General features: G+C 36.9%; 1 protein-coding gene across 11 annotated transcripts in view; it reads left to right on the top strand.

The window, feature by feature from the left end:
* CSMD1 (CUB and Sushi multiple domains 1) overlaps positions 1-12,975 on the top strand; it is a 1,150,108-nt gene that overhangs the window by 49,397 nt on the left and 1,087,736 nt on the right. For 3 of the 11 annotated variants that reach the window (XM_080586638.1, XM_080586629.1, XM_080586639.1), the window contains one exon: positions 1-12,975. This exon is cut by the window's left edge; it is cut by the window's right edge. The exons of 7 other annotated variants lie outside the window; for them this stretch is intronic. The gene's annotated coding sequence lies outside the window, so the exon portion shown is untranslated. One more of the 11 variants, XM_080586630.1, reaches the window with a different exon arrangement.

Below are 12,975 nucleotides of genomic sequence, written 5' to 3' on the forward strand. Positions count from 1 at the left end.
TAAACAGAAGTAAATATATTTCAATTTTTGCTTCTGTAGCAATGGGCTTGCCAAATCAAGCAGCAGTCTTCAGCAGAAGCATTTCTACAGCAGAATGGTTTCTACACACTTTACTGTGATCAGAAATGATAGAATGATTAACTTTGTAACTAAAAATGTGATGATTTTCATAAAGCCACCTATCTTAACATCTCCACATTTCCATCTTTTCATGATCTGGAACATTGCCTAGAGAGGGCTTCTTTCCAGCTCCTTGACTTATTTCCTGTGCATAAAAAGGAACTGGGACAAAGCACCCTATTGATTATGAAGCTTGGAATAGAAAATACTGTATCATATAAGGTTATGTTATAATACAGTACTGCTGGTAACAATTTCTTTGAGAACATTGCTTCAGCTCAACTGCAAGCTGTTTCATACAGCTCTGTTCAGAAGCATTTATATTCCTTGGAACGAATCAGTTTCTAAATCATAGGTGACTGTGATTTCTGCTATTTGTATTTGTTGTAACAGCAGTATTTTGAGGGGAGAAATCATTGCAAATTTGAAATATTGTTTTGATACACACAAAATTTCAAGAACTGGAGCCACAGAAGTGCATTTAAGAGCTAACTAGGAAACAGTTGAAATTTTATCTGCAAAGTGATTGCTAAATAGAAATCAAAAAGGTCAGCTGCAATTCACTCTAGGGAATCAAGATTCACACACTAAGTGATGCTGCAGGTGCTGTGCTGGACAGTGAAACACAATGTTTTTAATTAAATCATGAGTCTTCCTGGGGGAATATTGCATTAAAATCCAAGTGCATCTGACATAATGGCAAGATCTACATTCCTGGTTCTTAGTCAAGCCATTACATTAGTCTGCCGATTAGATCAGGAGAGAGGCATTTCAAATTACAGTAGCAGTTTTACAGAGTAGATAATTATGGCAAGTTATGAATGACAGAAATCACTGCAGCTAGTTTTCTTTTTCCTTTTTCTTTTTTCATTTTTCTCCTTTCTCCCCTACCCCTTCTGTCTCTCTAACACATCTTTTTTTTTTTCTTTTGATGGTTCCTAGTGTCAAAATGTTATATAGCACTTTGATTACCATTTATTTTTTTGTTAGTTTATTTATCAAACTGTCAGTCGTAATTTGTTTGTGGCCATTGCTGAAATTTGTAGCAGAACTGAAATAATTCTAGTCTACAACTGACTAGATTCTTTCACTGTTATAGCATCTGGCTTCAAAGTAGTGGCCACAGAAATTACCTTGACAAGAATTTCATTGGACTGCAAGATCATATATACTGCTGAATACTGCTTGTTATGTAACTGCACTAGGATGAAAAAGTGTGAAGATCACTTTTGAGTTGTCAGAAGTATAATTACAAATTACAAGTAAGAGATTTAGTTTTTAAATGTTTTCATTAATGCATACTAGAGTACCGTGTTTTCCCCCAAATTTTAAATCTGCTTATAAGTCAGAAGAAGGCAATTAGAGTTGTTAATAGACACCTGCACTGTTTATTTTTACACTCTCTCCAAGTCTGGCTTGCAAGATTATTTTATTTTATATGTCTATTAACTAATGCTGAATTAGAGTTGATTTTGAGTTGGAGTATATGTATCAGCCTCACCTAATTAGTTCATCTGGATCATTTCTACTGTGGTTTCAGAAGTATTCATTATGACTGTGTTCTCAGGGCTGTGGGAATAATAATATTTCTCTGCAGCCAGATTTAAATAAAAGAACATGAAGATTGGTTCAGTATGAATTGAATTTATTAAAAAAAAAAAATCCACTAATATCTTAAGCGTGTTTCAGTCAACATGAAATATTTCCTTTGGTCTCAAATGAAAGTTTTCATAGAAAAGTCTACTTTTAAGATGAAACAAAAACTTGACTTAGTGTCCTTATTCAATGGCTCTGAAGATAAATGTCCATCAAGGATATAGAAGAGTCAGGCTTGATTCTTTTTTTCTGTTAGGAAGGCTAAAGCCCATGTTTTCAAGGGGTAGCGCATCACCACTGGGAAACACAATGCTCTTCATCCTCCTGCTGACAATGCTTTGTTTTTCTTTAAAAAACAAACAGAAATTCAAGCTGATTCACTATCAACTGATGTGACATAGTCAATGACATAATCATTTTAATTTTAACTTCTTGAGCCATTTTTTTTTTCCCACAAGAGAGTGAAGAACCTTGACTGTATTCTGTAACATATTGATTGGGGTATCTTAATTAATAACAGGATTCAAACTCTACCTTCAAGTGGTGAAAAAATGGCTTTGAACTGTGACTTCAAACTGTGATGCATTTTCATCAGCTGTTCTTTTTGAAATGGTTTTACTCTTTAGAAAAAGCTTAGACATGTTTTCCTAGATATAGGGGGCACAAGCAAATGACAGAAAAGTGTTTCTTTACTACATGGATAGTGGACTTGTCAAATTCCTTGGCAAATGAGAGTGGGAATGCAAAAAACACCTTGCCTATGACTAAAGAGGTTGACAGTACTTGAGGAGAGAGCTCTGCTGGCAGCTATTATGTGAACAAACTATATTCAAGCTAAGAGACCCCCTGTCCCAGAAATAACTAGAGGTTCAGGGGAGTATTAGGGGAAGATGTTCCATATACTTACTCTTCTGTTGCTTTTTCCTATGCTTTTGTATCTGGTCATTGCTGGAACAGAAGATTGGCCAGATGAACCATTTATCTGAAATATACAGGAGTACTTATGTTCTTGAGACTGCTAAAAAGAAAGAATTACATATATAGAATGAACCAACTCTAACATGAAAGAGACAGAATACTCTTTTCACCCATGAATATTCTACAGCTTTGTGGGAAAGGCACCCTCCTAGAACACATGCAATAGAAATTTCTCTGTCCCTAATATAGAGGCACCAGTGTAATGACTCCAATCTCCTCACTTTTTTCCAACATAATATTTTTTTGCATGGAGTCACTTCATGTTCACATTTCTTTTCTTCTACCTACTTTCTTTTTTTCTATTTTAATAGCTTATCTTAAATGTTGTAGTTAGTAGAAATCATCTCATTCCCATGTTCTTTTCAGGAGAAAAAGTTAAGTACTGTTATACTAAAGATCAGATTTTAGTAAATGCATTTATATTTAAAACTGAAGAAAATTGAATTATTTATCAAAACAGTTAATAATAAATTTATTTTGAAGGACCAGATAGTGTAATGAAAACTGAAAAATCATCTAAAGGGAGCTGGGGACATGGAAATTAGGAAAGTAGAGGTAGAATGTGGAATGTTAAAATTCATATGGGGAAAATGCAATTTTACACAAGACAAATAGAAGGAAAGAAAAATCTAAACACAGTAATGTCAAAGGAGACATTCAGCAGACAGTGAGCAGAAAATCAGAAATGATTTTGCAAGGCCACACTTCTGCAAAAGCAAATTGAATGCCATTTTGCTATCTGTACATAGACATATCAATCAGCATTGATGGAAAATAACAGTCTCCCCAAAACAGAGAAAGTTCAGGGACTGGTGCAGAGGAGGAAAGTTGTTCTACTGCTAGTCTGATTCCTAGACTTACTATGAAATTTTCTCAGCTGCTATGATGATTTTAAAATGCTAACCATTGTAACTATATGTTTTTCCCTATATTTGCTAGAGTAAATTTTCATTGTCAGCCGGTTTTATGCACTAGATCTCTAGGAGAAATAACTATTGAGAGTCTTTGAGGCAAAATTCAGTGGAGAAATACTAAGGCACTCTTGCTGAAGGGGGTACTAAGAATGAGAAAGCATAGAACAGCTGATAGTCACTTTTCATTTAAATATATGCATTATGTTATTTTTCCTGCTACCTATTCAAAATAATGACAAGCACCAGTTGAATTTGGTAATTTTGGTATTTATTGGATGATAATATAAAAGGAGTTACGTATATCACTTTTAAGCAGATCAGCATACTATTCAAAAACAGATTCTATTATCTATATTGATTTATGTAACTCCTTACTCTATTACTAGATTTGATTGATATAACTCTTTGTTATTTATGGATTTACATTTTATTCAGTGCTTCCCTGCCAGAAAACCAGTGCCAAGAAGCAAAGAAAATGTCACGTTGAAGTTGTTTGTATTTTTTTTCTCCATTTTCCACATTTCGGAATACATTCCGTCTGTTTCACAGTTCCATGAATAAAGCTCAATTATATAGTGTGAATGTCACTTGCATGGGAAAAGCGCCAGCACCAAAGACTGAAGTAGTGATGAACTACATGAACCACAGATAAATGGTCAGATTTGAAACAACCATTGCTCTGAAAGGCCCTTGCAGGTCATTTTGACTATCTGTCCTGTTACAAAAATGAAACAATGGAGAATTGAGAGCACCTAAAGAACAAAATCTGTATATCTGTAGTTCATAAACTCATTGGAGTCCAGCTGCAGACATGGTGTAGCTCTAAAGAGTTTTGGAAACGATGGAAGTCCTATGTGCTCCAGCATACTGATCAACAATGTTCAGATCTAGTCCTATTTATTATAGCAAGCTCTCAAATGACTTCATTAAAAATTGGAATGATGTTCTGACCCTATCTTTTGATGTAAGTTGGCCAGATAAGAAATCCTGGAACTTATGTCCTTATTCCATAAAGATACTGAGTCAATTCAGTGAGAACTTGAATTGTTTCCATACACTTTGTACTGAGGTAAAATCTGTAGAATGTGAGGTATAGGAGAAAAAAAAAAAACAAAAAAAAAACTGTAAAAATATAGTAGTAAACTGATCCAATATTATGTTTTATAAGTGTTCACAGATTTTTCAGAAATAGAACAAGTTTTTATAAAATACATTTTACTTTTGTTGGTTTTACTATTTTTTAAAGAAATATATTTATAAATCACTTACAATGCAACTTCAAAAAAAAAAAAAGTGCAGTATAGATAGCTGATTTCAGGTACATATCTAGGGGCAAGTTTTCACACATGAGTTTCCCATTTCAGTTAGTGACAGTCTTTATTGTACATGTCCAAGAAAATTCAGACTGCCAGCAATACTCATGGCATATACTGATACATCTGTAACAAGAGGACAAAGGTGGTTTGATTTAGTAGTTTCTTTCCAAGTAAATATGGTGGTGTACTATAAGACTCCTCTCCAGTTCAGGATAGTTGCTTCTGTTTATGCTAGTCCGGTAGTATAAAGAGATAACATGGTGACTTGTAATAGATATAGACTAAAAATAAAATGCCAAAAAAAGAAAAGAAATTGCTTAAATCTTGAAACAGCATTAGACATAGTAGAATAATTTGATTTAAAATATTTTTTGAAATCCCAGAACAGTGTGTTCTTGATGTAAGATTTTTTTAACCACAATAAGTAGGTTGTAGGCTTTGCGTTGGAGATACCATATGGAAAGCACTAATTTAATGGGAAATGATAAGCCGTGAATTGGATTCATGATTCATGAGTCACAATGCACAATAACACATGCCAGTAATTTACTAAAATACAGTATACATGTATGTATATTCATTTACACATGTGCATATATATTGATTTGTTGCTTGATTATTGTTACAATTCTGACACAAACATATTTTTTCTTTTTGCATAAGAAACAGCACTTACAGCAGGACAACTGGCCAGGTATTATTTTCAGTGCTCACAAGGAACAATTGTGAATAAAGATCATATATTTATAATGGGGAAGATGCATAATCTCTATCTACACATGTTCATTGTGCAGATTATAAATACTTTCTAAGTACAGCCACTGCAACATATTTTTAGAAAGAGTCTTACAAGTAGAGATGTCAGAAGGCGGATCTGAGATTAAGGAGTTTTCTGCTGACATTTCTTGATAAATGGAAATAAATGTACCTCATTTGGAAAGCTAGAGCAAAGTACGCCACTGCAACAATTTTGATTTTATTGATTAAAATTGATGCATGATTTATGATGAAGTGTAATATCCTTTCTGTACAACTAAAGAACGACAATATCGTGTCTAGTTTGTCCTGAATGTATAAATTTACTATAATCAAAGTCCTTACTGTAGACTTCTGGAAAATGAAGTATAGACATTATTAAGCCTGGGAGGGGATTTTTGTTTTCTGGGAAGAAGTAACTCATCATTGGTGAAGGGGTCTCTTTATGACTGAGTTCCAAGGTATAACGATAGCTGCAAATATTTGTGAGAGATGGAGGCTGCATGATGAATCACTAATGAAACCCAACTAGTTGCTAGGATGATTTCCCTTTAGTCATCACTCAGGGAATGGAAATCATGAGAGCTGAGAACATCACAACTGGATCTAGCAAAACGGCAAGAGATAAAATGGTGATGGATCTTTAAGGTCACAAAGGAAAGTAACAGAAGTGAGTGAATCTTAGTAAAGGCTCTCTCTAATGAACCTATGCAGAACCAATGGGTGATGGTACCACAGAACAAAATTAAATGGTCATATATGTGATTCTGTGATGAGTGGGAATAACACCATGAGAGTTACCAGTACAGAGGTGACTTGCTAGTAGAGGAAACAGCATTGTGATCAGAGGTGATATTGCAGCTAACAGTAGCAAGGAGTAGCAGCATGGCAAGAGGGGTGTGGCTCATCACTGAGTTTATGATTAGAGGTTGTGGCAGTGAGAAATTCTGTTGAGATGACCCCAATGTTCCTCTACATTCACAGGCCTCATTTTATTATAAGAGATGTAGGAGAATCTGTCTGATTGCATTCCCGAGCTCTAGGACTCTACTAAATTCTGAACAACAACAACAAAAGAGCTGAGTCACATGTATTGGAGAGATACAGCCTGGAGAAATATCTTTCAGTGCAGATAAACACAAAGTGATAGACACTGGAGAAAAAACATAGGGCAGACAACTTAGGAAATAATGGTCTTTGAGCTAGTGATTTCCATTCCGGAACCAAATCTTAGGATTATGGCAGACAGCTTGAAGAAAGCACTAGCTTAGCATGCAGTCAGGAAAGCAAATGAAAAGCTAGAAGTTATTAGGTAAAGAACAAAGAAGAAAGCAAAATGCTCTGTTCTCACTTTCCTGTAGGCATCTGCTTGCAGCCACTGACAGGAGTCAGGATGCTGTGCTAGATGGGCTCTTGGTCTGACCCAGCATGGTTGTTCTGTTTTCATATGCTCACAGCTGGGCAAGGAAATCAAATCAATGGTCTGTTGCCTACTGTTCTTCAGGGCTGTGCTCTCCAATCAGAGAAATACTGGCTTGATTTATTTGTTTTCTCCAAATTGATCCTGTGTCACTTTTTCGTTTAATACCTTTGGTTTTATCCACAGACGTGGATTTGGCAAGAAAGGAACTCGTTCTTCAAGGGATCACGGAGTTGTAGTTCTCCAGCCTGTTGGTGTCCACCACAAACTGACCTGATGGCTGCAACATCTGAAAGAAGTGCTACAGAACTATTTCATTTCAGAAGTGGTTTACAGTATATGTTAAGAGCTAGTAACTTTTCTAAAAACTGAAACAGTGTTAAATAAGAAAGTTATGAAAGCTAGTGCAATTTATTTATTGTAAAACCAAACAGAACTCTTGGCCTTTTTAACAGCCAGCTTCCTTGAAACTCTGAATGGGCCTTTACTGGGAAATACATTTTAATAACGCAGGAGCACAGTGTCTAGACAGGAGACTTTCTAATTTTCTTTTGCATAAATGAGTACAGTATTCATAAAAATATAGATTGAAAGGAAATACATTATGGCCTAAAACATTTAGAACAGATCTATCTATCTAACTCAGAAAAGTTCAGCTAATAAATACGAGCAGTTTCAATGAGAATCAATATTAATGACGATTGGCTTTGTCTGGATTTATGTTTCAAGTGTAGTAGTCACTTGTATGTATTCCTTGACATCTGACAAAGAGTGCAGGGTAAGAGGAGGAATTAATAAAATTTTACTCTACCTGTTTTTGTGAAACTTGCTGGGGCTTAATATCTTTGATTCCCCTATTGCTTTGTTGAATTTGTTTAAAATTATGCAATAGGCCCAAAAGTTATTGGGAAGAAAATGATGGAAGAAACAGATTTCAGCAGAATTGTGTAAGCTTCTTTCCTTGAGGAAACCAGGCCAAGAAATAGAGGTATTAGACTGCCTCATTTTGAATGACCCGATGACATAGTGATTATTCCTTAAAAATATAACAGAGATTATAGCAAAATCATAAGTACTTCTGTTCATAATCTTCTATTTGCACTTGTTAGATGGCATTTAACTTCATGAATAGTCACACAGAGTGTGGTGGCATCAGCTGTTAGTGTAAGATGCTGAGAATCTGCCTTAATGAAAAAAAACCATCATTCTCTGTAACTGTCTAAGCCATATCAATAAAATGAGATTTCAGGGGTGAAATCGTTGAACTACTGATGTAATTGGCAAAATTCCTGGAGATTTTTAATAGGGCCAGGATTGCACCATAGGAGTGTTGGCTCTCTTTGGTTTACAAATAAATCACAAAGCATTCCCATTCATGTTTGTGTTGGCTGCTCTAAGTATTTATGAACAGATTAGGACAGAAATTTTCTGGACTTGTAGCCTACAAAGTGTCTTTTTTTTTTTTTTTTACGTTGGTAATTCACTTTTTTTTATTGTGTGTGACTGCCATCTTTTCTTGACTGGATAGATGTTTCTTCTTTACAGGAGACAAATAATTAATAAATAACAAATAATCCACTTCTGACAAGAATTTGAAACATAGTATTAATTCACAAGAATTTCTTAAATAATTTTTCTCCAGTAGAATTTGACAAGGAAAAAGTAAGATTCCATGAAGAGTAGCAAAATTTGAGCTTTTTATTCACAAACCTCATTTATAAGCTTACGCTCTTTACCTGATTACTTCTGAAAATAAGTATGCAATACTCTCCCTCTGTTGTATTTTATTACTTCTGTTGGTTCATAGCTTTCCATTTTACTGCTCAAATCTTGTATTTTTCTCATCTTTATGGGCTCACGCACATTTGCTGCTATTGCTTTATGTACTTGTAATATCTATGGACTCACATTATATATGATCTCAATTTATCATTATCATTTTCTGCTCTGTGATATATTATTGTAAATGTGGAAGATAAAGTCTCCACAGGAAAGCTATATCTTATCTGTAAATTGAACTTCTTTGTTGCTTATAAGGTTCATATCATGCATTTTTGATAATACTGTATTTAATAAATGTCCAAAGGTAACATTTTAATTTTACATGCCACTAGCATTTCCTGGCTGCCAGGTAGTGAGACAGATGAAGAAAAATAAGATTTGGTTTTCAAACAGTAGATAAGTAAAAATAACATCTGATTGCTACTGATGTCTCTTCAGATACTAATACACATTATCCTGTGGCTAGATTATTGCGCTTAAGACATTGGCAGTGCTGTGTCCCTAGGGAGAACCTCCAGTGGTTTGAAACAGTGGTTTAGCCTCTGGTATCACATAGAGCATATGTCAGATACATGTCATCTCCCTCCTTGTGTTTCAGCTGACAGCAGCAGCATATTTCATACCCTGAGAAGGTTTACAGCCCTTCTTCAATTTCATCTGAAGAAGACACCATAACATTTGAATGGTAGGCGAGAAAGGTGAAAATGATGCTGGCAGGTTGTTTCACGATGCCTTCTCATGCTCAGTCTCAGGTCTGCTTTTACAGCTGAGGAGGTGGCAAGGCCCCAGTCGTCATGGTTGCTAGGGGTCTGCTTGCCTGTCATGGATGTCTCGAACAACAGAACTCACCTTTCTGTGAAGAACGTGGAGTAAAATACATATGCTGCTGGGGGTGTGGGGATTGGATTAATTAATTAAAAAAAAAAAAAGTCTGTATATAAATGTCAGCAAACACGACCCTGACTATTTTTAAGGCAGCCAACTGTATAGCACTGCGCATGTGGTGATAAAAAGAGTGGTGGTTTTGTGGTTACAGCACTGGGATTTAAGATGCCTCTCTTCATTCTCTGCAGATTGCACGCATTTAATGCAACTTTCCCGTCATTCTGCTTGTAAAATTCAGATTGCAGAATTGCCCTGTCACCGAGGTGAGAGTACAAAGGCTCAATGCTGCCACTTCCAGGGGGAAAGGTGGTGGAACCAGGGCAGCGCTCCCAGCGCGATGGGGCCTGGTTGTGGCAAAGAGCACTGGGCTCTGGCATTGCTGCCATAAGGCCCGCGAGGTGCCCAAGAGTGAGGCTGGCAGACACATTTGCTCTGGTAAAGTCTCAGCCCTGGGTCCTGTGCTGCAGGCCCTGCGCCACATCCCAGGTCTCGTCCTCTCTAGGATGGTGGGTGGCCAGGTCAGTGTCCCCTCTTCTGGCTGCCTTGCTGGATATGAGACTCAGGTTTTATTCTGATATGACATGTGAATGGGTTGCTCTTTGTAAAACAGCCCTGAAGTCTGCCTTGCTCTTGTCACTGTGTACCACTTTGCCCCATGTTTGTATTGTGCGTATGGCAAGGCTCAGGTGTGCTTTTACCTGGGCATGGGGGAGGCCATTCCACTGTGAGGTAAAAGCCCTCTCAGACTTGTTCTCCCATGCACCTGGGGTGGATGTAAGCCCCCTGGCACCAGAGCTGCTACCATGACCTCCAGATTAGGAACCCCATGGCTCCTTCTCTACAGCAGGAGCAAGAGGAAGGGGTCACCTCTACCCAAGAGTCAGGAGAACTGCCACTGCTCAGGTCACTGCTGTGGCTCTGCAACGCTTATGTTCAAATGCTCCCACTGCTGCTGAGTCCCCGTTATCTCTGACTCCTTGGGACCCATCAGTTAGCCAGTCTGCGTCCATTAGGCGCATGCTTTACTGATATCAAATAGCACAAGTATTTTACTCTGAGTGTCATGTAGTGCTAAGCCTTGCAAGTGTTTATTACATTTACACTGTTACTTTTACCAGCTAAGCCTGTCATCTCATCAAAGAATTTTCGACAAGGCCTGTTTCCAGGAAACTACAGCAGTTATGCATTTAAGGCACTTTTGAAAACATGCCAGGTATCTATCTGAGTCTTTGTGCACCGTGTATCTTCAAAATCTGGTTTTCAGTGTCCTATTATAGTAGAGTTTCAGATCTATGGGAAGTATTTTTATCTTTTTATTGCTAACAATGAACACTTCTAAGAATCTGTTAATTGAAAAACAAAATGAAACTATGATTTAAGTGCATCAGCATCATCTAATCACTATTTTTAATTATGGATAACCTGCTGGAAGACTCTGTATGTTAGACATTTATTGCATTCTATTTATACAATATAAAAGACTGCTGAGGTAACTAATTAAAACAAACAAAACAAAACACACACACACACAGAGCCTTATATCATCTTTAGCAAGGGGTTTGGACCTGCGTAAATATGTGTTGCTGTGTGGGTTGTCTCTGAACAAATGAAAAGGCAGCTTTAGGTCTCAAATATGTTTAGAAAAATAGCTATGAGAAGTGTATAGTTCCTGGAGCTTACAGTGTTCGTAATTTAGGTCAGACTGGACTAAATAGTCACCTTCAAGTTGTTTGACCATATAAATAACTTGAACTTGGTATGTGATTGTAGAGTAATAAGCCTTTAAGTAACACTCAACTTCTTACTACTCTTGAACTTTTTCTTTAACTCCCATTCAGTGGCCGATGTGAGTAAATTGTAATTCAGTGTCTGCAAAATGTCTTTTTTAGTCTTGCTAGGCCAGACCAGTATATATATGTATATATAAGAAAAATGCTGGTATTTAAGTTCAGAACTGCAAACTTGAAACCTGCTGTTCAGCCAGCACTTATTCTTCATGATCTTTAAGAGCTACAGATTCCTCCCCCTTTAAAGTCTTTCAGGAGCTTCAGCATAGCTGCAGAAGTGTTCGGTAGGTTCAACATTGTGGTAGGAGCACCATTTGCGACCCAGAAAATATGTGCAGAGGGTACCATTTAAGAACATGAGAAACTTACTGAACAGTCACAAGAAGGTGTTCAAAGCCAACTACGCTTTTAACTACTGCTTTCTGCTAAAATGGAGCACGCCTAGCCCATAGATTTCTGTGTAATATCTTTGCAGTTACAGAACTGGAGGATGTAAGAGGCAGTTTCACCCACATTTTGAAGTGGCTCAAACTCAGATTCCTCAGCTTCTAGGATATTTTTTTTTTTTTGGGGGGGGGGGGGGGAAGGCAAAAAAAGGAGCAAGATTGTGCAGCCTGATGGTTAGAATGCTCACTGAATGCTCATCCTTCCTGCCCTCATCCCTTATGAAGCTTATATTAGACAGTCATTGCATAAAATGCAGAAATAGACCTTAAAACAGGATTGGGACCCATAGCAACCTCACTTCCCCTCCGGCTGTGTCTGAAAAGAGATGAGTGAGTACTGTAAAAGAAAGGATCTTTTTGCCTTGTCTGGCAGGCCTGCATGTGCATTTCCTATCAGGGAACAAAGTGCCTAAATGTTAAAATCATTCTGTATGAACAGGAAAAAAAAAAAAAAAAAAAAAAAAAGGTCTCCTATGCATTTCATACACTCCTGTATTTTTTGTTAAGAATTAGTGTATTTTGCAATAGTATTTGCCTGAGAATCAGCTCTCTTTGAGTCCCTAGGCCCTTAAAAAAGGATGAAAAAATGTTTCTTGTCCTTCAAGCCTCTTCTAGTGAAAAGAATTCTTACCAGGCTTTATAAGTAACAGGTTCTCTATTGTAGCACTAAATGTGCTTATTTTATGTGTGGCTTTTTCCTGCAGCCAATGCCCATCTCGCCTGTAGCAGCTCACAGTCCTTGCCAAGGGGCCAAGGGTATTTATACACTTTATATCCAAATACCTCCTGGGGATTTCATCATGCAAGACTTACATTACTTTCAACATAAATTAAGCATAAACCAGAGCTCTAGCTTTTTCTATTGAGCATGCACCAGCTGATTCAGAAGAAAATTATTGATAAGAGAGGTTTGCAGCTACTAAAATGAAGTGATTGTAAATTTGAATTTTCATTGCTGCTTTCCATTTTTGTTGT

Source organism: Anser brachyrhynchus (assembly GCF_964034855.1).
Source record: "Anser brachyrhynchus genome assembly, chromosome: 3".
Taxonomy (NCBI): domain Eukaryota; kingdom Metazoa; phylum Chordata; class Aves; order Anseriformes; family Anatidae; genus Anser; species Anser brachyrhynchus.